General features: G+C 39.5%; 1 protein-coding gene across 6 annotated transcripts in view; it reads left to right on the top strand.

Moving 5' to 3' along the window:
• SLC16A12 (solute carrier family 16 member 12) overlaps window positions 1-24,385 on the top strand; it is a 121,830-nt gene that overhangs the window by 56,640 nt on the left and 40,805 nt on the right. Inside the window, exon 1 of one of the 6 annotated variants that reach the window (XM_050805748.1) lies at window positions 15,687-23,881. The exons of the other annotated variants lie outside the window; for them this stretch is intronic. The gene's annotated coding sequence lies outside the window, so the exon portion shown is untranslated. Of the gene's footprint in view, window positions 1-15,686; window positions 23,882-24,385 lie in introns of those variants that run through there. 6 annotated transcript variants of the gene reach the window in all.

Here is a 24,385-nt window from a genome sequence, read left to right as displayed (position 1 = left end):
CTCATGTAGTTTGTGTGCCCTTATGATTTAAGATATTGGAAGTATAACTACATAGTAACATACACCATAAAATATAGCTCTGAGATCTCAATAGGAAATGTTGGTTTATATCTTATTAGAAAGAATCCTCTTTAATAAAGATCGACATGGCCTTAATGAAATCACCTTGGGGTTTTTTTTTCCTCTTTCTGATCTCTACCCCTATTAATTCTTTAATCAGTAACTGCACAGAGGATAGCAATAGCATGATGATGATGTATGCTAGACTAGAAGTCAGGAGACTTCAGTTTAATTCTGTTCTGCCTCTAACCTGCTGTGTATGTTTAGGAAGATTTGAGTTCCAGAGGCCCTAATTCAGTGCTCCGTTCCCCCACACCATTTAGAATTCTTCCTCTGTGCTTTCTAGTTATCCTGTTGTACCACTGTGCTTTTATTTTTCATTTGAAAAGACCTGGTCTTTGAGTTCTCAGCAATTTGGTCCAAAAAATATATAATCACAGTAGTTCAGTTTTTAAAATATATACATTTTTGTTTGTATAAATAGTATACGTTAACCTCTGAATTTCTTTGTTTCTACCTATGGTTTTTAAGTATAAATAAAAACCAAAAGAAACTTGCTTTTTAAATCAATCTGATGTGTTTGTATATCTCATGTGTGTGTATGTGTTTAATTAATAGACTTTATTTCTTAGAGCAGTTTTAAGTTTACAAACAGAAAGCACAGAAGTCCCGTATACTGTGTCTGCCTCCATCCCTAACTCTCCAGTTTTCCCTGTCATTAACATCTTACATTGGTGTTGTACACATATTACAACTGATGAATGAATAATGATACATTATTATTAACTAAAGCCTATAATTTACATTCGGGTTCACACTTTTCTCATTGTATTTTAAAACTGTATTTCTCTGATTAAAAATGACCATCTTTTCATGTATTCATTGGCCATTGGGTTTCCTTTTGTGTGGATTGCCTCTCAAAGTCCTTTTTCTATTGGAGTGTCTTTTTCATATTGATTAATAGGAGTTCCTTTTATATTCTTGATAGGAATCCTTTGTTGGTTATATATGTTGCAGGTATATTCTTCCACTCTCTGTCTTGCTTTTTTATTGTCTTAATAGCATCTTTTGAAATTATTAATTTTAATGTAGTCAAATGTGAAAGTGTTCTTCTCCTTTATAATTGGAACTCTTTGAACCCTGTTTTAGAATTCTTTCCATACCTCCAAATCATGAGGATATTAGCTCCTTAAAGCTTAATTATTTTGCCTTTCATATGCAGTTGTATAATACACCTGAAATCAACTTTTGTGAATGGTGCAAGACTGAGGGCTCTGGGTTTTTTGAGTAATTTCATTGGATGCTCAAATGTAGGATAGGTTTTTACAGCAGTTCTTTTATCATTTACTTCCCCTTGTTTTCTTTATTTGTGGGACTCCTATTAATTGAATATTAACTCTTCTGAACTAATTCACTAATTTTCCTGTTCCTTCTAATATTCTACATCTTTGTGATTTTGTTTACTTTATGGGATATTTCTTCACGTTTCTCTTCTGATCCTTCCATTAAATTTTCAATTTTCACAATTATATTTTAATTCCAAGCATTTTTTTTAGTTTCCAAATGTTTCTTTATAGCCTCCTGTTCTTGTTTTATTTATGCATTATGTTTTCTTGACCTCTGAAGATATTTACTGTAGTTTTTTTCTTTGAATTTTTCTTTCGTGTCGTTGTATGTCTTTTCATGCCCTGAATTGTCTGTGTTTCCTCTGAATTTATTTCTTTCCCTTCCTAAAGCCCCCATCCCACTTCTTATGTTAATTGTTAAAACACTTATTAATTATATTAATAATTTCCTAATTATTTGGTAATTTCTTAACTATTTGATGATCTTTGATTGTTCATTTATTTCAGAATGAGACATTAAGAAGCTGATTAGAAGGAAGGATTTGTGGATTGGCCAGTTGCATGTAGAATGAGCAACTCTGGTTCAACTTACAAATTTTTGGTTTTACAATGGTGCCAAAGACATGCACATTGAGTGGAAACTGTTTTTCACATTTTGACTTTTGATCTTTTTTTGAGCTGGTGATATATAGTATGATAACTTTCTCATGATGCTGGTCAGAGGCAGCAAGCCACAGCTCCGTCAGCCCCGTAATCATGATGGTAAACAACTGGTACTGTACTCTAAAGTGTCCTGTATTCAATACATTATGAGATATTCCACACTTAATTATAAAATAGGGTCTGTGTTAAATGAGTTTGCCCAACTATAGGCTAATTTAAGTTTCCGAGCACATTTAAAGTAGGCTAGGCTAAGTTAGGATGTTCAGTGGGTTAGGTGTATTAAATGCATTTTAACTTGGGATATTTTCAGTTTTTGATAGATGTGTCAAGATTTAACCCCATCATAAGTCTGGGAGCATTTGTAGTTTCTAAGTAACACCCCCAAGGGTTAACACCTAGAATTTCTCTTGGCTTGCTTAGTTTCTCCAAAGACAGTTGTCAGTAGTTTACCTGGACGCTAGAAACCTGGTTCCTAGTGTGATTTTTGTTTGTTTGTTTGTTTGTTTGTTTTTTTTTTTTTTTTTTTTAATTTATTTATTATTATTGTACTTTAAGTTGTAGGGTACATGTGCATAACGTGCAGGTTTGTTACATATGTATACTTGTGCCATGTTGGTGTGCTGCACCCATCAACTCATCATTTACATCAGGTATAACTCCCAGTGCAATCCCTCCCCCCTCCCCCCTCCCCATGATAGGCCCCGGTGTGTGATGTTCCCCTTCCTGAGTCCAAGTGATCTCATTGTTCAGTTCCCACCTATGAATGAGAACATGCGGTGTTTGGTTTTCTGTTCTTGCGATAGTTTGCTAAGAATAATGGTTTCCAGCTGCATCCATGTCCCTACAAAGGACGCAAACTCATCCTTTTTGATGGCTGCATAGTATTCCATGGTGTATATGTGCCACATTTTCTTAATCCAATCTGTCACTGATGGACATTTGGGTTGATTCCAAGTCTTTGCTTTTCTGTTTGTTTTTCGAGAGACAGAGTCTTGCTCTGTGGCCCAGGCTGGAGTGCAGTGGCGAATCTCGGCTCACTGCAACCTTCACCTCCCAGACGCAAGCGATTCTCCTGTCTCAGCTTCCTAAGTAGCTGGGACTACAGCATGCCACCGCGCCCAGGTAATTTTTGTATTTTTAGTAGACACTATATGTTGGCCAGGCTGATCTCGAACTCCCGACCTCAAGTGATCTGCCCACCTTGGCCTCCCAAAGTGCTGGGATTACAGGGGCATGAGCCACTATGCCCGGCCAGTTCCTAGTGTTTTTAGAGTAATATAGGCCAGAGTTGTGGGACAGGGCATTTCACCATTCAGTATGATACTCATTTAATCCTCTTGTTTTTGTGTGGTGCTCTGCCTTCCCTCGCTACTCCCGCTGTATCTGTGATCTCCAAGAACAGTATGTAGCATTTCCACAGAGTAAATACCAGTTTTCTTCCAGGGAGGGGAAGGCTGATTGTCTGAGGGGTGGGAACTTCTACAAACTTTCCATCAGTCCTATTTTTAGCTTCATTCCCACACTTGCTGTCTTTAGAAATCTTCTGTTCCTTCATTCCTGAGTCTTTCTGGGGTTCTGCAGTTTGGCTTCCTTCTTACCATCTCCCTTCCCTGTTGGATTAGGTTTCAGTGTTCTCTGTTTTGCTAAATCAGAACCCATAGGTTCATTCACTTTCCGGCTTCCAAAATGTGGTTGACATCTTTTGTTTGCTATTATGTTCTCTCCTGTTCTCTTTATCCTTGTGGTTTATTTCCTTTGATTCCTTTACTACCAGCAGTGTTTTAGGAGGAGAGATAAACATGTGTGCTCAATCTGCTATATAAAATTGGAAACTGAAAGTACCACAGCTGATTCCCTGCTAATGGAAACGTATTCCAATGTTTTGTAGTTACAAATAATGCTAATGCATTCTTATATGACCATATTTGAGCATTTGGGGAGTGTTAACTATATGACAGATTCCTAAATGTAGAAGTATTGGGTCAGAAGTTGAGTACACTTGAAACTTACTGCCAAATGTCACTCCAGAACAACTGAACCGATTAATACTGCTGTCAACAGTGTGGATGAAATAGAGCACATGTTTTTATTAATGAACTAGCTACGTGTCCTTTTCGATGCTGGACCAATGGCTTTCTTTGCTTGATTTAAAACATTTCCTCTATTTAATAATCTTGGCAGACACTTTCATGTTAGATCATTAAAAAACTCAATACTAAATATTACTGTATTATAGTTCTTCAAGAAAAAATATAGTGCGGGGGATTAAATTAGTTTACCAACAGGAATGGGGCCAATATGATTACTTCAACTTTCTTTATTTCTAATAGATTATTGTGGCTCACAATCTTTCAATTTCACAGGCTTCTAGAACTTTTAACATTAGAGGAACCAATGGCTAATTTTTTTTTTTTTATAGTTTGCTTTGACAAAATTACTTTGGTAGGAACCTTTCATTTATCTGCTTGATGGTACACAGTCATTCTCTTTATCACCCTGCTTCTGACACGGCTCCTGGCCCATTTGCTTGTTTAGGTATTTGGGCAAAAAGAGAGAAAAATGCATTTGTTTAGGCCTGTAAAACACTGGTAGTATAACTGTGTGGAAAGGGGAGCCAATCTGAGGAAGGAAGAGGAGCCGTGGACTGGGAGTTTGACAGCTCTCTAAGCTTACATTCTGGCTCAGCCGCATATTTCTGTGCAATCTCGGACAATCACATAAACCCTGACTGTATTTATAGACAAGAATAACAGTGACTTTAAAAATTAGGACTTTAGGGTGCAAGTGACAGACATTAAACTCAGGGTGAGAAAAAGTAAAAAGTGAATTCATTTGGGAGGCCAAAGTGGGTGGATTACCTGAGGTCAGGAGTTCGAGACCAGCCTCACAAACATGGAGAAACCCCGTCTCTACTAATAATACAAAAATTAGCTGGGCATGGTGGCACATGCCTGTAATCCCAGCTACTTGGGAGGCTGAAGCATGAGACTCACTAGCACCCAGGAGGCAGAGGTTGCAGTGAACCGAGATAAGGCCATTGCACTCCAGCCTAGGCAACAAGAGTGAAACTCTGTATCAAAAAAAATAAAAAATAAAAAAGTGAATTCATTTATTTACTTAACAGAGAACCTCAAGGGTGGGATTTAGATATAGCTGAGTTCAAATGTTTAAACAATTTCAGCAACACATATTTCTTGAACTCTTTCCTAGGCTGGCTTAGTAAAGACAAAAATGGCCACCTGCAGCTCACTGTTGGCATGCTGTGACTTGGGAACCCCATGAAAAGAAGCCACATCTTCCTTGTTGTTCTAGCGAATGTCTTATTTGCTGACTTTTATTGGTCAAGCTTGGTTCATAAGTCTCTGAATTAATCATGTCTCTGATTGGCCAGGCCTCCCCAGGAGGAGATAGGTTCAAGGTGCTTGAACTGAGAATGGGAATACTGAGGTGTTGTTTCCTAAAGGAAAGGGCATAGATGTTGGGCAGACAAAGGCAGGAGATGACTGTTAACCTTCTCTACCTTCCATACTAGATTAGTTTGAGACTTAGAAAGAGTAATATTTGTGAATATAAACTCCATGGTGCTATACAACAAATGTAGGTTGTCCTTTTTATCTTATGAATACTTAATTATGACTTAGTACAGACTTGCCCAAATAAATTACTTATAGCTATTTTTTTTTTTTTCAGACAGAGTTTTGCTCTTGTTGCCCAGGCTGGAGTGCAGTGGTGCCATCCTGTAGAGACTAAAAATACTCTTGTATTTTAAGTAGAGACGGGGTTTCTCCAGGTTGGTCAGGCTGGTCTCGAACTCCTGACCTCAGGTGCCTCAGGTGATACGCCTGCCTCGGCCTCCCAAAGTGTTGGGATTACAGGCGTAAGCCACTGCGCCCAGCCACTTATAGTCACTTATAGTCCTTTTAAGCATAGGTGAGTTGTCCCCATTCTTGTTCCTAAAAAACTGCTCTTATCTCAGGCCATGTACAAAAGGGAAGATCAATAATAACCTTTAGTGGATAATTATGTACATTTATCATCATCCTTGTAGTGTCATGTTTAAAATGCTTTGGCCAATGAAGTAATAATCATGGCAGATTATTTTATCTTGGTATCTATTGGTTGTGATCAATTAACACATGCACAGCTTTAAAATATTGAAATTGATCTTTTGTTTGTAAGTATGACATCATAAACAAATGAAGCCAGTAGGAGAACATTGATACCATGTCAGCTTCAGAGGTGACAACATCTTCTGAATATTTTCTCCTTGTCATAACTTATTTTGATATTATCCATGAATTGATCTAAACTTTTCCATAATTTATTTATACTTAAGTTGGTATTGCCTCTGGGATGACTTGCATACTTTTTTTTTGTAGCTCCTGTCTATATGTTTTTCTCCCTTTTGTGTATATGGTATGGTGAACAAGCATCATTTGCAGAGTATAGTAAAACTGCAACTTTATTTTTCGACTCCTACTTTCCCTTTAAAATTTATTCAGTGGGAACAGCCTTTCCCCATCCCTGGATGAACACTTGGACAGGTCCCATGGCTTTCTGCTCATTGTTAGGTAACAGACCGTCCTCTGGGTCATTTTAAGTCACAAACACAGTCTCAATTTAGAAATTAAAATATCTAATTCACACACATGATAAAAACTTAGAATTTAATTTAATATCAATTCTTACCTCCTCCCCCAGGCAGGGCCACTATAAAATTGTCTGTAGTGGGAGAAGGAGGAATGATCCTTTCCTCTTTCCAGCTTAATGTTTCTTCTTTCCCAGCTTTCTGGAATTAATTAAAAAAAAAAAAAAAAAAAAAAAAAAAACTCCTCTAGGGTCTGGCTCAGTAGGAGAAGAGATTAGGAAAATAGGGCACAATCTTACTTGGTATGCGCACTTGTTAACTTTTTATGTAGTAGGTGATTTTATGTTTCATTTTATTTTGATTTTTTTATGGAGGCTCCCTGCTTGTCCTTCTAGGCACACACCTGTGAGGCATGTAGTATATCTCTTTTGCCTGGTTGCAGCTCAGCTCCTGGTTCTCTTGTGGTTACGGACCCTTGCTGTTAGAAAACCATCGCCTCTGCCAGCAGGCCCTCTTGGGCAGGATTATAATGGCTCCAGGCAGCTCTTTCCCCAGAAAGCTCTGTAACTGGCCCATGAGAAACTCACACATCTTTTCCCTTAGGGAGAGTGGGGGTGGTAGTATAGTTGCTATTCATGGGAGGAGTCATGTAATAAAATAAGAAATATGTATTTGGCTCCCTAAAACCTTTGGAATTTCCTAAGTGTTAATACGAATGATAGGGGCATCTTTTGTTATCGTATTTGGTTTTTGTCTCCAGTTCTTAAAATAGCTCTGGAGTGAGGTAACTGTCTTTTGTTATTCATAACAAGCTAATTTCATCCAACCTGAGCTTTTGTTAATGAGACGATTTTTGAAAAGGCCCTAAAGATGGGAGACTGGTAGCTCCGTGACTAAAGGGTTGAACTTTCAGCAACTGTTCCCACTACCTCCAGGAGTACAGAGGGGCCGAAAGTTGGGTTTATCTGAAATGGTCAGTGATTTAACCAATCATGCTTACTTAATGAAGCTGCCATAAAAACCCTAACTGAAGGGATTCAGAGAGCCTTTGGGTTGGTGAACACATGGAGTTGCTAGCAGGGTGGAATGCACAGAAGCTCTGCGTTCCCCATCTTGGCCCCCCATACCTTGCCCTGTGCATCTCTTCCATTTGATTGTTCCTGAGCTGTATCCTTTGTAATATACCAGTAAACATAAGTAAAGATTTTTCCCTGAGTTCTGTGAGTTATTGGGGGTTGTGGGAACCCTTGATTTATAGCTGGTCCATTAGAAGTGAGAAGGGAGGCCCAGACTTGTAACTGGTGTCTAAAGTGGGGGCAGTCTTGTGAGACCGAGCCTGTTAACTTGTGGGATCTGACACTAACTCAGGCAGATAGCGTCAGAGTTGAGTTGAATTGTTAGACATGGAGTTGGTATCGGAGGGTTTGAAAATCACAGAATACTATTTTACATGTAACTTGACATGACCTCCTCCAGAAGTTGCCAGTAAGTTCTGAGATTTGATTGCAAGTCCAGGTTCACCGTTATCTGCTCATGATTATTTTATCATCTTCAAGCCCATCCATCTTTGATTCATTTCTTTGCCTATTGAAGAAAAGCCCTACTTTTTCATTCCTCTTCATACAAAGACCCTTCATATCTTGAGTCACTATAGTTATCTATCTTTGACCCTTCAGAAATTGTTATAGTTTTTTTGATTTTCAAGTGAACAGAGTTTATGTAGCATTATGGATGCTAATGTTTTGCACAGGAGAAATACGTTGTTTAGTTTGTTCCTGTTTCCCCTTGATGATGACTAGGGCCTATAATGACTTTTTTGGTCCTCAAAGGACAGTAGACATATCTTTAGGAACTAGTCAGCATTAATTTTTACACCTTTTTTCATCATATTTGAAATAACAGACCTTATTCTGTGTTTACAGGTATAAACACATGTAATAAAATATGGACTCAAAAATATAGTATAAAATATATTCCAAATGATATTATCGCCTTAAAAGTATTCACCTTAGGTTTTTAAGGTCAAGCTGTCATAGTTCACAATTTTTAAGATCTCATTTAAAAAAATTACTTTAAGAACTGGCACGGCAGCTCATGCCTATAATCCCAGCACTTTGGGAAGCAAAGGCAGGTGGATCGCTTGAGTCCAGGAGTTGAAGACCAGCCTGGGTAACATGGGGAGAGCCCGTCTCTACAAAAAGCACAAAAAAAGTTAGCCAAGTGCAGTGGCATTAGTCTGTAGTCCCAGGTAATCGGTAGGTTGAGGTGGAAGGATCCTTGAGCCCAGGAGACGGAGGTTGCAGTGGGCCTAGATCTTGCTATTGCACTCCAGCCTGGGCGACAGAGTGAGATCTTGTCTCAAAAATAAATAAAATAAAATAAAATAAAATTACTTTAAGTCTTTAGTATATAAAGAATAATCCTCAGCAGTGGCCAATCTCCAAGAAGGTGAAAATGATTTTTGGAAACATCAAAAAGCCATTGTGAACTAGGTCTAATCTGTGATATTCATGACCAAATCGGGCAGTAATGTTGGGGTCAAAATAGCATTAATATGTCTATAAAATGGTGAGCGTGGTTTCTTTATTTAAATGATTGGGCCGTGAAAACAATACCAACAGTAATTTCAAAGATTTTTCACGATGTTTATGTGTTATAATATGCCCACATTTCTAGAGATGATTACTTAAAAGTAAAATGTACAAGTACAAAATATATGATCACCCTTTCTTTCATCATGAAAGAACCCTCCCTGAAGCTGTATACTGGCTAGCTCTGATAAAGCCACTCCCCAGTCGCTTTCCTGATACGTCAGTTTTCCTTTTGACTCTTGTCACACTACATCCTGGACTTATCCTGATATTACGCAGAATCATCCTAACCAGATCTCGATATCCCTGTGCATAGCATCTGTCTAGTTTACAGTGAACTCTCTGCATCCTAGGTTCTATCCTTCTTCCTAACATCTTTTACAAGGTTAGGGGGTGGTCCTTCAGGAATCCTCCAAACTGCTCAGAGGGGAGCCATCTACAGATTTCTAAGGCATCATTTGGTGGGAAACTGTTACTATTATCAGTTAGTCATTGCTCTTGCTGCTTTTATCCTAGGCATAGGCATTGGAATGACCCAATGCATTAAAGCTAACTTATTTGAGGTTCACAGAGCCTCTCCCATTGCCTATCATTTGAGAGCGAGGGAGTTCGGTTCCTAAGTCCTTATTAGCACTGCTACAGGCATGGAATTAATTCAGAAAGGAAAATGAAATTCTGCTGTGCAAGGTGTGGTACCATGCTGCTGAGTTCCACCAACAAAGAGCTGGCACCCACATCCTCTTCCAAATGACCGTAATGCGTGTGACTTCCTTAGCACTGACCCACAAATCAGTGCTGAAAAAATAGTAGCTGCTATTCATTCTTTAAAAGATTCATTAAAAAGCCCTCCTTATGATTAAAGGATTCTTTTGATGAATCTGTTAAAGAAATTTCTGTACACTCAGGCAATACATATGCAGGTTTTTTATATGGATATATTGAGTAATGGTAAGGTTTGGGCTTCTAGTGTGTCCCATCCTTGTTGCTGCAGAAAACATGATTTCATTGTTTTTTCTGGCTGTGCAGTATTCCATGGTTTTATATATGTGTATATGTAGATAAATAATATGTATTTATTATACATACATGTATATATTTAATATATATTTATTAATATGGTATAATAAATGTCATATATTTATTAATATGGTATAATCAATTATACACACACACACACACACACACACACACACCACATTTTCTTTATCCAGTCATCTGTTGATGAACACTTGGATTGATTCTGTGACTTTACTATTATGAATGGTGCTGCAACAAACATACAAGTACAGGTGTCTTTTTGACAGAGAAATAACAATTTCTTTTTTGAAACAGAATCACTCTGTTGCCCAGGTTGGAGTGCAGTGTTGTGATCTCAGCTCACAGCAACCTCTGCCTCCCAGGTTCAAGCCATTCTCATGCCTAAGCCTTCCGAGTAGCTGGGACTACAGGCACGTGCCACCATGCCCAGCTAATTTGTGTGTGTGTGTGTGTGTGTGTGTGTGTGTGTGTGTGTGTGTGTGTGTTTTTAGTCGAGGCGGGGATTTCTCCATGTTGGCCAGGCTGGTCTCGAACTCCTGACCTCAGGTGATCCACCAGCCTCAGACTTCCAAAGTGTTGGGATTACAGGTGTGAGCCACCATGCTTGGCCAACAGTTTCTTTTCCTTTGGGTAAATACTCAGTAGTGTGATTGGTGGGTTGAATGGTAGTTCTATTTTTAGTTCTTTGAGAAATCTCCATACTGTTTTCCATAGAGGTTTTATTAACTTACATTCCCACCGACAATGTATAAGCGTTCCCTTTTCTCCACATCCTTGCCAACATCTGTTGTTTTTTGACTTTTTAGTAATAGCCATTCTGACAGGTGTGAGATGGTACACTATGATGATATTAATCTTCAGAATTAAAATTTTGAGTTCTCTTTTTGCCACACCATTCTGGGCATTTCCTTTAAACACCCAATTAATGAGTTAGATGTGATTTCCCCTTAGAGAAGGCTTGTTGCCTTGCCTCAGGGTGGTTGTGTTCATTCAGAGGAATCTGACCCTTTGTGTGGAGTCTGTAGAGCCCACAGCTTTCTTCTCAGTCAGCTGTAAAAGGCATTGTTCAGGATCATCCACTAGCCTTTTGAAGCACTGCCTATTGGAAGTGAAAGGGTATATGTTTCATCCCATAGTTCCAAATGTTGTCCTGGAGTGTCTTTTGACTTCAGGGGTTGATTTGGTACCAGCCCACACACATCTCTCTCTGAACACTGTATCTGTTGCTTTTTGATCTAAAACCTTTAATTTACTAAGCAGAAAAGCAACATTTTCCTCAAAGAGTCACAGTTCTCTTTATTGGAAAACAAAGGAGAGAAAAAGAAAAATAAGGTATCCAGGACATCCCTTTTTCTGTGATACTCATTTCCGAGTCTCTGTTTCTATACTTATTTCTACTTACTTCTTTTTTTCTCTTCTTTTCTTTCTTTCTTTCTTTCTCTTTCTTTCTTTCTTTCTTTCTTTCTTTCTTTCTTTCTTTCTTTCTTTCTTTCTTTCTTTCTTTCTTTCTTTCTTTCTTTTTCTTTCTTTCTTTCTTTCTTTTTTTTTTTGAGACAAGGTTTCACTCTGTCACCTAGGCTGGAGTACAGTGGCTTGATAATAGCTCATTGTAATTTTGAATTCCTGGATTCAAGAGATCCTCCGATCTCAGTCTCCTGAGTAGCAGAGACTACAGGCACATGCTGCTGTCTCTGATTCACTTTTTTCTATATTTTGTAGAGAAGGTTCTATCACATGTCAGAGTCACATAGTTTACTTATGTATTTGACTCTCTAAATTCAGTGATATTTTTATGAATCATAAATCTCCTGAGTGATGGAGCAGGAAGGCCAATTCTCAGTCTTTGTGGTATTTTTCTTTCTTTTTTTAGATAAGAAAGTAAGTGAACCATACGGAGCTTTTATGTTCAACCCAGATCATCCTCAGTACCAGGCAGCGAGCTCGCTGCCTTCCAACCCTGCAAGACACGGGTCATCTCCCCCAGAGTATAGAATAGGGAACTAAGGAGCTTATTGATTAAAAATTATTTTGTCTGATTGCCATAAATGCCAGGGATTTCTGCCTCTTCTTTGGTCATTTTACATCTTCAGAAAATGCCGCTTGTTGAATGTACCTGATCATGGATTTTACTGATAGGATAAAGTTTGCACTCTGTTGTGATGGCTTACCAAGAAAATTTATATTCCCAAAGTACTTTTCTTATATGCATGAATTTTTATAAGGATGAATTAGGCTTGGTACAGTGACAGATATGTGAGTCTTTATTACAATTGTATGTCCTGATGCATCTTTCAAAACTGTTACCTCTTAAATTAATTTCTTTAACTTCCTCAGTTTGCACCTACTGATCCACGCAGGCCGCTCTCCTTTCTGCACACAAACACGCTATGCTTATTGGGGCTTCTTTGCCCTGACTCATTTCTTCTTTCACCTGCATTGTTCTTCTCCTTTCCCTGGGCTTTTCTCCACATGTCCTCTCAGTCTCTGTGTTTAATACACTCGTCCCTCTGCCAGAATCCCTCTTCCTGCCATCCTGAGTTGTTCTCCCCCAAGCCTATCTCAGATATCTTTGGTTGCAGGTAGCATAAACTCATTAAACTGCTGTTAGGAAATGGAGAACTTCTGTGGAATGGTAAGTGGGCATGAAGAACATTGGCCATAAAGGACCTCAGGGCACCTGGAGCAGGATGAGCCAATAGATGTCACGAGCAGCTGAGTTCGGGACCTGGGGAGGCATTGGAGTCAATGCAACTCATTTCTCCATTTCACCCTCTTGTTGAAGCCACATAGTTTCTTGCTCTAAGTCTCTATCAGACTTTCTCAACTTTGTCACTGTTGACATTTTGGGCAAGATCATTGCTTTTGTTTTTCAGGATGTCCTGTGGAATGTTCAGCAGTATCCCTGGCCTCTGCCACCTAGATGCCAGTAGCACACCCTGATTGTGACAACCAAATATGCCTCTGTAGACATTGCCAGATGTCCTCTGGGGAGCCAAATTGGCCATGGTTGACAATGACTGATCCATAAGAAACTGCTTCCTTTTTCCCCTGGTTCTTGGCTGCTCTGTGTACAGGCAGAAGGTGGCTCCTCAGCCTTGCTGTGCTGCACCTCCCAGCTCCAGCCTGACTCAATTGCCCACTCCAAAGATGTAGAATCTCAGAATTTGATTCGGCCTTTGAATTGGTTCCTTGGGATGATATGTAGACTCCCGGTACAATCGGCAGGGCCAGGGAGGTGCAGAACAGGTAGCACAAACATGGCTGTAGCTCACCTGCCCTAGATCGTGCTGGGAAGCGGAATTTCCCTTGTAACTGAGTGCGTACTCCATTAAGTACCTAGTATTTCCAATTTACATAGGAAAAATTCTAAAAATATTTTAAGGAAGCAATGCCTTCTTAGATTATATTGCACATAGATAAAACGTATGCGACTTGTGGAGATGGGGCAGTGCAGTGGTTAAGAGCACAGGCTTTGGAGTTAGACTGTCTAGGTTCACATTCATCATACTGCATGACAGCTGTGGCTTGGACAGACTATTGGATCTCTCTTTGTCTCATTTCCTCACCTACACAATGGCAGTAATAATAACAGCAATAATAATAATAATGATCAATTGTGTATTACTCACTGGATATGCCAGGTACTGTTTTAAGTGTGTTAAATTAATTTACTACATATCCACAACTGTGAATTTAAACTCTTTTCAGAAATCTTAGGACCAGATTTTTTTGTTGTGGTATGGAAAGCAGATATTTATAACCCTCTAGCAGGATCTGAGGGAGTACCTGGTAATCAACCATAAGATATTCTATAATAGAACATAAGAATATTCTACTAAAAGAGACATATAAGTAGTTTAGGTCTTGTCACCAAATGTTTACACTGCCGATATCTGGGAAAACTGTGGGTTTGTTTTCAGAACATTTTTGGAATTATACATTTGTATATTTATCTTCATTTTACAGATGAGGAAAACTGAAGTTCAAAAAGACTTAGTAACTTTTTTCTTTTGAGACAGTATCTTGCTATGTTGCCCAGGCTGGTCTCAAATTCCTGGCCTCAAGAGAGCCCCCCACGTCAGCTTCCTGAGTAGGTGGCTGGGATTACACGCGTGTGCCACCACACCTGGGTTCTGAGACTTAGTAACATGACCGAGTTTATACAGCTAGAAATGGAGAAGCTGAGGCATTTGAACTTAGGCATTTGGATGCCAAAAGACTATGCACTTGACCACAGTGTTATACTACTTCATGTATCAGAGGGTTTTTGTGAGAATTAAATGAGTGACATGTGTAAAAAGCACTAAGAACAGGCATAATACACAGTGAATGCTATTTAAGCATTAATTATTATCAAGATTTTCTTCTTCTTGTTTTTTTTTTTTTAAAGAGGCAGCATCTCGCTATGTTGCCCAGGCTAGAGTGCAGTGGCTGTTCACAGGCACGATTATAACGCACTACAGCCTCAAAGTCATGTACTGAAGCTATCCTCCTGCCTTAGCCTCCTAAGTAGGTGGGACTACAGACATGTGCCACTGTACCCAGCCGGTTTTGTTCATTTTAGAGGGTTATTGTAATTTATTATTATAATGGTTGGCAGGCAGTGATGTATTCAATTTGATAAGGCAGTGCTTCCAAACCTCTCTTGGGGAGGCAGACCTCAAAAATCATAATCTTTCTAAACCACATTGGAGTAAACCATGACGCTGTTACTGGCCCTGGCGACTGTGCAGTATGGCCACCAGAAGCTCTGCCCAGCTGCCTCATGAGCTGAGGGTCCAGTTATGGACTCAATGTTTGTGTTCCCACCAAATTCATATGTTGAAACCCTAACCCTCGATGTGATGTATCTGGAGATGGGCCCTCAAAGGAAGTAATTAAGGTTGAAGGAGGCCCATAAGGGTAGGCCATGATAGGATTAGTGTCCTTAGAAAAGAGGCCAGAGAACTCACACCCCCTCTCCTCCAGCACATGCACATGCACTCAAGAAAGGCCATGTGAGCACATTGCAAAAAAAAAAAAAAAAAAAAAAAAAAAAAGGTGGCCATCTTCAAGCCAGGAAGGGAGCTGTCCCCAGAAACTGAATTTGCTGGCACCTTAATCATGGACTTCTCACTTCCAGAACTGAGAAAGTAAATTTCTGTTTTAGCCATCCAGTGTCTGGTATTTTGTTATAGCAACTGGAGTAGACTAATACAGATTCATGTCATGCTGGAGCCCGGCTCAGCAATTGGGAAGCTCTGGATTAAGAAGGTGTATTGATGTGTTTCCTTCTACACAAAATGATTTCGCTCTGCTAAATTTTGTTTTTTTCTTCTTTTTTCTTGGTCTATTCTATTTTTTAATTTTTATTTATTTATTTATTTATTTATTTATTTATTTATTTATTTTTAATTTAAGACAGGGTCTCACACTTGTCACCCAGACTGTAGTTCAGTGGTGTGATCTCATCTCATTGCAACCTCTACCTCACAGGCTCAAGGATCCTCCCACCCCAGCTTCCCTAGTAGCTGGGACTACAGGCCCATGCCACTGCACCTGGGTAATTTTTTGGGTATTTTTTGTAGAGACAGGGTCTTGCTATGTTGCCCAGGCTGTTCTCAAACTCCTTGGTTCAAGCAGTTTGCCCACCTCCGCCTCCCAAAGTGCTGGGATTATAGGTGTGAACCATCACACCTGGCCTCTATTAGACTCTTAACTATGACTTCTCATCCTTGATTATACATTGACCGTGATACTATTTTCCACCACACTGTGATTAAAATTTATTATTGATGGATCTAAAACCCATAACATCACACTTGTTAGTATAGAGTACATAGTAAAAATACATTGACTACACTGGCCTTTGGAATGCTTCTAAGAATATATATTAACTTTGTACTATAGTCTGTAGCTATACTTTAGGGATTTTTTTTTTCTGTGTTCTGGAGAAATGAGAATCCAAAGTAAACTGAATTTGTACTATTTGACACTCTATTCTAAGTGTGGAGTATGGATTTAAGACACAAATCATCAAGTACAGACTAAATTGTACTTTTCAATCTTATAGATGATTAATTATTTTTCAGAAATTCAAAACATTTATTTTCTCTGTTTGGGCTATTTCATTGAAAGATTCTAAAACTATTCAGCGTAGCTCAAGCCTTTACTTACTTTTATCCTGAAAATATTAACTTGTTTTTCTCCTAGCTCCTGGTGAAGACAATTTTATCATTGTCAGCATTCTCTCAAGAAGTTTATGAAAGAAAAAGAGAATGATTTCCTCATGCGAGCCTGAAATGCCATGAGAAAGAACATTGCATTCTCATTCTGTCTAGTGCAGTTGTCCTAAAGTGGACTTTTTCGTTCCATGTTATTTACTCATCAAATGTTGCATCACTTTGTAAAAGGAAAACAATTTTTGAAAATTATAGTGAAAAACCATACTGGAATACATTTTTTTTTGTTTTACACACACACACACACACACACTCTCTCTCTCTCTCTCTCACACACACACACACACACACACACACACACACACACACACACACACACGAAAAAAAAAAAAAAACAAAGTGTCAATTAGATAGTAGCCAACCTTGAAAAAATAGTTATACAGTTTATCTATCCACCAATAGATTCTTAATTTTAGCTTTTTGGGCAGATAAAAAGTGAGGGGGAAACTTAATCCATGTATGAAAGAGTAGTCCCCAAAGCAAAACTCTCAGGTATTAGTGGAATGATAAAATCTCAATAAGTTTAAATAAAGAGAGCAAACCTAAACATATATATATATATAGACAAATGTCAGCTATGCCAACTATATAGACAAGCTGATGTGAACTGATGTTAACTGGAAAAGAAATAAAATGTACACACTTAGTTGCCTCTATGTACAAGTGATTTTATTACTTTGTATAAAAAGAGCATGCGTATTCCAGGAAATTCAGAAAATACAGGAAGAGCTCATTCATGATCTCACTTTCCTCACACAGCTATTTTCTATTTTGGTGCATTCATTTCTTATTTTGTCCTTATGCATATGTATTTCTACAGTTGTACTCATAGCATGTACATTTTGTGTTCTGATTTAGAGTTAATACCCCAACATAGATGGGCATTTTTGTGTGCTGCTACAGTCCTCAGAGCTGTCATTTATAGAGGCTTTTAATAGTTCAGGGATTGGACATAGCATTTGTGTACAACTTAGGAAAAATCATTAAAAAGGAAAGAACATAGACACAGATATTTAGTATACAGATATTTGTCTGTAAAGAATTTCAGTGGAAGTTCAAAATAAAGAATCAACTAAATACTGCAAAGAAGTGAAAATTAGTTTAAATGTTCAAGAAACATGGCATTTCTTGGATTTATGGTTCTGCCTCTTATTTTTGTTTTGCCAGTCTCCCTCACTCCATTTAACTCTTTAGTGTTGTCTGCATAGCATAAGGGAAAATTGACTTGGAAGGATGAAGACACTGGGTCTGTTTTCCTTTTGATGCTCCCATAAAAGAAATATGTGTACTTTCAGTGATGATGAAGATATCTATTTACTAATTTTCTAATCATGTCACTATTTGATCTAGTAACTGGTAGATGTAATAACTTAGTTAAGCATTTTTTGTACCTACTGTATGCTCCTGTATAGCTACTGTAGTGAACAGTCTTTTACTTTTTAGTTTGGAAAATTATTGAAAGAAATAAATGAAGATGAAAAATGTATTTGCTGGTATTATAAGGAAGAAAATTAGTATTTGTTAGTATGTGAATATTTAATAGGTATCAGATGCTTTTACATGTATTTTTCTATTTAACCCTCATTAAAGCCCTATTTAAAAGGAAATATTCACTGCAATGTATACAGCAGGAGAGATTCAGAAAGCTAAGTTGCATGTCAAAATCGTTGAGCTAGTAATTATCAGAGTAGAGTTTCCAAGCTAGATATGTCTGACCTCATGCCAAGGGCACTGTTCCATGGGCTTCAAAATGTAATGTGGTATTCATACTTGCAACAGTTTTAATGGCCTCAAAGAGTAGTATTATAACTGGGGGTGGAGTAGGATGGCAAAACAACCCTGGAATTACTGAGAGAGGGGTGTCCTGTCAGAGGAATGTGGGTTTCTTTTTTATTTTTAAAAATCTTTCTGAGCCATGTTGTGTTACTATTTACAGCTGCATCATGACTTAAAGGGCCTCTTATAAGCCTCCTTCTCAGATGAATTCTCTTTCAGAACATTTTTCACACCCAGCCTCAGAACACATGTAAATGCCTCTATATAAAGTCTTTGGATAGGGAATGGTGATAGAGCTTCTTTTGCAGTTTATGCAGTTCTACTTGATGTAACTATTATTCTCCAACAGTATCATGACATAAAAATCATAATCATAGGATATTGAAATTTTAAATTCTTTATCCCTTATGTGAGGCTCATGGAGGCAGTCTATAACAACAACAGTAGTAATAGCTAACATTTATTTGAATGCTTACTATGGACAGGACCTATGCTGTGTGATATAATATGGGTTACCTCATTTCATTTTTTTTTTTTTTTTTTTTTTTTTTTGAGACGGAGTCTTACTCTGTCGCCCAGGCTGGAGTGCAGTGGCCGGATCTCAGCTCACTGCAAGCTCCGCCTCCCGGGTTTACACCATTCTCCTGCCTCAGCCTCCTGAGTAGCTGGGACTACAGGCGCCCACCACCTCGCCCAGCTAGTTTTTTGTATTTTTTAGTAGAGACGGGGTTTCACTGTGTTCGCCAGGATGGTCTCGATCTCCTGACCTCGTGATCCTCCCGTCTCGGCCTCCCAAAGTGCTGGGATTACAGGCTTGAGCCACCGCTCCCGGCCTACCTCATTTCATTTTCTCAACAACTCTGTGTGGTAGGAATTGGGATTTGAAAGGACCAATACTAAACATTCATATTTTCCCTAAGTTGTAAGCCAATTTAGAGGTAGAAACAGGTATTAAACGGATGAAGATCAAAATGCCACCCTAAAGGCTAATAATACCGATAATTAAGGAATGAAGCTTAGGACAACTAGCCAAGTAGGGGTGCAATACTTTGCTCATGAAAAAGAGCCAAGTTGTGGTCACTGGCAGCTCTTAAACAACCACAGGCCTCCTTGCAAGGGCATCGTCCCCTATTTTATTTATAGCACAGAATTGCAGAGGAAGATGAGCCTGTCTACAAATAGGCAGATCCCACATGAAAAAAAAAAAAAAAGAGAAAGAGTGTGAGGTGAGTGTATGTAGCGATTTCTCCCAAGGAAACAGATAAGCAACCCCTCTTATGGAGAAAAGTGAGGAGAAGGAGAAGAGCCAGGAGTGTTAACTCCACTGGAGTCCCCACCCCACAGAATCATGGAAAAGGAGGTCTTTGTCCCCAGCTGTAGGTACTAAACATGGGCCTATCCTGCAGATAAGGAATGGGGCACTGACAGCTCACTATTAGTAAGTGGCAGAGAAGTGTAAATAAAGTCAGTCCATAAGTAAGAGGTAGAGTCAGGGCTGAACAAGCCAGGCTAGGATGGGCTCAGTTTAGGAACAAGGCAATGGAAAATAAAGATGGGAGGGCAGACGTGAAAGGAATTACAAAAAATAAGTGATAAGAGTTGGATTCACTTGTAATGAGAGTTGGGGTGAAGTCAAAATGACTCAAAACTTTTAGCATTTCTAGTTGGAAACGATGAGAGCATTAAGAAAACAATGTTTCCGGGAGTGATTAGCGAGTGCTTTTTTGGACATGAGAGTTTCACTCTCATGCAGATTACTGGAAATTTGAGTCTGTAACTTGGGAGAAAGATCGGAAGCAGAGATGCAGGTTTTATAGTTGTCCATTTAAAGGTGATAGGTGGCTGAAACTAAGGGAGTGCTTAAGTCTGAGCAGTGAAAGAGGAGGTTGGTTTCACAGATGAGTTTCCTCTTTGAAATATGCTCAAAGATTTGAGTTGGTAGACATCAGCAACTGATCTAGTTTAAAGACAAAGCCCAGCGTGAGCTCAGGACTTGACCTCACCTTTTTACATAGCCCTAGAATGCTGCAGGGCGAGCTTATGGGTCACACTGGTATGCAACACAGTTTGTTTGCCCCCTGCAGGTTCACTGTTCATCCCACTTCCACCCTGTTCTCTGACCTGGGAGGCTGAAAACATTTATGGGCTGCTTCAGTTGGACTCCCATTGGGTTGAATCACCTCTGAGACTTGGAATGCAGGAGGAGGTGTGGCTGATGTGTTTATCTCCTTGGCTCTTTGACTGTCAGATCCTGTGGACTGACTGCTTCCCTTTAACAGGGACTTTCTACATCAACTCTCCACGATTCCAGTAACTGCTCTTCCCCTCTGCCCCCTTAAGTCTAGAGGCGGTAATAGTTTCCCACTGTTACTAGGCCCAAGGGACTCCACTTCCTTTATTAAGTTCTACCTGATGTAACTGTTATTCTCCAACACTATCATGATATAGTGTTGTCAGATTTTATTAACACTGCTCATACCTTTATAAACAATGTCTTTGTTGAAATCTTCCCTTCCCAGTTCCTTAAATAATATACCCAGTAAACCAGAAAGAACTCATGTTCTCCAAGGCACAAGTCCTACTCTTAATAAACAGAGGGACTTCATCGGGGGTTGGGGGAGCAGTGCGTGGGAGCTGATCTCAGAACTGGAAGGGAACAATAGACTTAGTACAAGGATTGTACATCCATATGTATATGTAATATTGGTGGACAGAATATCTTACACAGTTACAAGATTCTTCGAATGTGTAAGTGCCTTAGTGATTTGTAAGAAAATTTATTTGAAAATGTCATCAAATTTATTTTGCCTATTGTCTTTATACAGATTCTTAATGAACAAATGGCTTATGGCTTATATTAAGAATATAACTATTGCTTTGTTTGGCTGAGGACATCTTTTTTTTTCACGGAGTTTTGCTCTTGTTGCCCAGGCTGGAGTGCAATGGCACGATCTCGGCTCACAGCAACCTCCGCCTCCTGGGTTCAAGTGATTCCCCTGCCTCAGCCTCCCAAGTAGCTGGGGATTACAGGCATGCACCACCACACCCGGCTAATTTTGTATTTTTAGTAGAGATGGGGTTCCTCCATCTCTGCTGGTCAGGCTGGTCTCAATCTCTTGACCTCAGGTGATCCGCCCGCCTTGGCCTACCAAAGTGTTGGGATTACAGGCGTGAGCCACTGTGCCTGGCCTGGACATCTTTTTAAATGAACAGATTGTACTAACATGCAAAGAATCAGGGAATTACTTCCAAGGACTTTGTTAAAAGTTCATCAAACTTTCTTTGGTTCTAAACTAGAGGGAGGTGGAATGAACTGGTTCAACAATAACTACTTCTATCAGGATAGGAACAAAAACAATCATTCGTATCTTGAAGGAATTTTTGTAAAATCATTTCTAACTCTTTCATTTCACAGCAGAAATTCAAGTCCCCAGTCTTACAAAAAGAGTACACCACATTCTCAACCTTGGCAACACCTTGTCCTTTGTGTGACCTGCTGTGGCTCAAGCCGTGAGCAGAGTCTACAGAACACAAAAATAAACATCTCTACAGGCCTGTGGAATTTGATGGGCGGCGTAATGTGGGGCAGACTGTGGGCCGAGTGCCAGGCCCTGTAGGTGAGCCCTCCTGTGGCCCACTCTGCAAAAGCAGAAAGAAGGGGCAAACCTGCCAGTGAATTTCTGTTTCCAACTTTGGCCTGGTCTGGGGTCAGGGCCTAGGCATGCCCCTGTGTGCCCAGTGAGATAGATTCAGTTAGGATTCTCTGACTCCAGTGCTGGGAAGGCTGGGTATGGCAGATAAAAAGATCAAAGAAAGGGTTTCTTGCTCCCATTCCTCAAGCTCCCTGTACCACTTCCTCATGTAATTTGAGAAATTATCCTGAACTAGAGAACTGGGGGGAAGTTTGTTCACTAACTGCTTATTGAGTCCCTGTTCTCTCCCAGGCATGATCCTAGGCGCTAGAGATACAGTGGGGAGTGGGAGCCTCCACGATCCCTGCTCTTAGGGATCTGACACTCTGAGTGCAGAACTGTGCTGTTCTGCCTGCACTCTTACAAACACCAGTTCTCCATAGTACTCCATGACGTGAGGGGTTAATTTCTAGCTGACTGAAATAATGGACTCATTTCCCCTCCCATTTCAACAGCATGGCGGGTGGCAGTGATTACCGAGTGAGGGAAATATTGTGGTATGGACAGCAGCACTGTTCTCAATAACAGGCTCTCTAATGATGAACAAAAAGACTCTGAAATGCATCTCAAACTCCCAGGTTCTCCTTTGCAGCCAAGATGCCTCTGATATAATCTGACTTAATAATGCCATACTCTGTAAAAGTACAAAATTAGAATAAAAGAGTTCTCCAAGGCACTGAGTTGGACACAAACATTTATTCATGGAACTACACAAGGATTGAGCACCAACTTTATGCCAGACACTATACCCAACTTTACACCAGAATCCTATTACTGCAGAAAATGTAGTTGGAGGCAAGCTCCTGGTTATGAATTGCACATTCAGCAACTCAGAAGTAAGCATTTTTCTGATGTTGCCTAGAATCAGTGGCTCTGTGGATTAGGAGCTGAAAGGGTGGGAAAGAATTTTGCTTTCTACTGTCTGCCTTGTATGTGAATCACAAGTTGTACAGTTTTCTTCCTTTCTGTAGACCAAATACCATATAAATCACTCTGCTGTTTATTCTAAGTCTTATGTAAAGTGTTCCTGTCCTCAAAGCATCACACACAATGTAGAAGCTTTGGCAGTTTCTTCAGCAAAGGTCAGTGTTTCAGTTTAGTGCCCAAAGGTCTCTGACAAACATCCAAAAATTTCTGGTTGAGGTCAGTAATTATTTACTCCCGTTACCAGGATCTGTTTGAGGACTAAGCAGAGAGAAGCAGAAAGGAAAAATAAGCACATCAAAAAAAGCAGGCTTAGTCTCTCTTCACCTAGAACAATACATATGTATTGTCTCATGGCACATGTGTAATGTCACTGAACAATAAAAATAAATAAATCTATTTCCAGTTGAAGGCATCTCCAGGATCCAGAGGCTCTAAGTGGATGAAAACAATTGGGTGCTTGGGCCAGAGACTGTGCAAGCCTAAGCAGAGAGAGAGGGGTTCCTTTAACTTCCCTCCCACGTTCAGTCCCTTTGGAACTCGAGTTTGCCCCTAGGATAGAAGTCTGTAAGGCTACCAGCTGGAACCCTTTGCTACACTGCTGTAAAGGCTGTGCAGAAAAAAATGTTGGAATTCTCTCATACTTGGAAAATTGCCCTTTAATACACGTGGTCTCCTCTCTGTTTCCCAGCCATAGGCCAGGATGTTAACTGGGGCGGGGTGGAGGCAGACATTTAATTCTTGTTAAGAGGGAGTAATAACATGTGAAGTGATAGGGAGCCAAACTGTCGTTTTCTGAATATCCACAAGAGGCTTACATTTAGCAACAACATTTAGCAAACACATGCCAGGCGCTGTCGAGTTGCTGGGGACACAGCATCCCACATGACAGTTATGGCTTCTACCAAGACACAGCTTAAAGGCCGAGGAGAGACGATGGTTTGCAGTGAACAAGAGCACAAGCTTTGAAGTCAGACCTGAGGTAGAATCCTGGATACAGCATACCTTACTTTGTCCATAAAATGGAGATTATAATACCTACCTCACAGGGTCGAGATGAAGATAACATGGAATAACATATATATAGCACTGAATTCAGGGCCTGGTGGATTCAGTGCCCCTATAGTAATAATCATCGTTACTGTTATTACTTTGTAGCTTATTCTGTGTTCCAAGAGTCAGACCCTTGAGCTCTAAGTGCTGGCTGGTACCTCCATGACATGAATGCCATGCTCTGGTGTGCGCTGTTCAGAGAGAAGCTGGTTGTGTTAAATATTCTTCCTTTTCTGGTTATAATGGTTGATTTTCTTGCTTTGTGAAGGTTAGACCTCTCTGATGAAGATAAACTGCTTTCCATGTTTGTTTCAGCTGAATGGCCATTTAAAAACTAGTGACAGTTATTTATGCTTTTATTTCTTGTGACTTGAGGGGGTTCTCCCTGGTGAAGCAGAACTTATTTCATTCATTTATTAGGCATTGAGTGAGC

The sequence above is a fragment of the Macaca thibetana genome, chromosome 9 (genome assembly GCF_024542745.1).
Source record: "Macaca thibetana thibetana isolate TM-01 chromosome 9, ASM2454274v1, whole genome shotgun sequence".
Taxonomy (NCBI): Eukaryota; Metazoa; Chordata; class Mammalia; order Primates; family Cercopithecidae; genus Macaca; species Macaca thibetana.
Note: the sequence above shows the minus strand (reverse complement) of the source record. Positions and strands in the feature narration are given on the sequence as shown.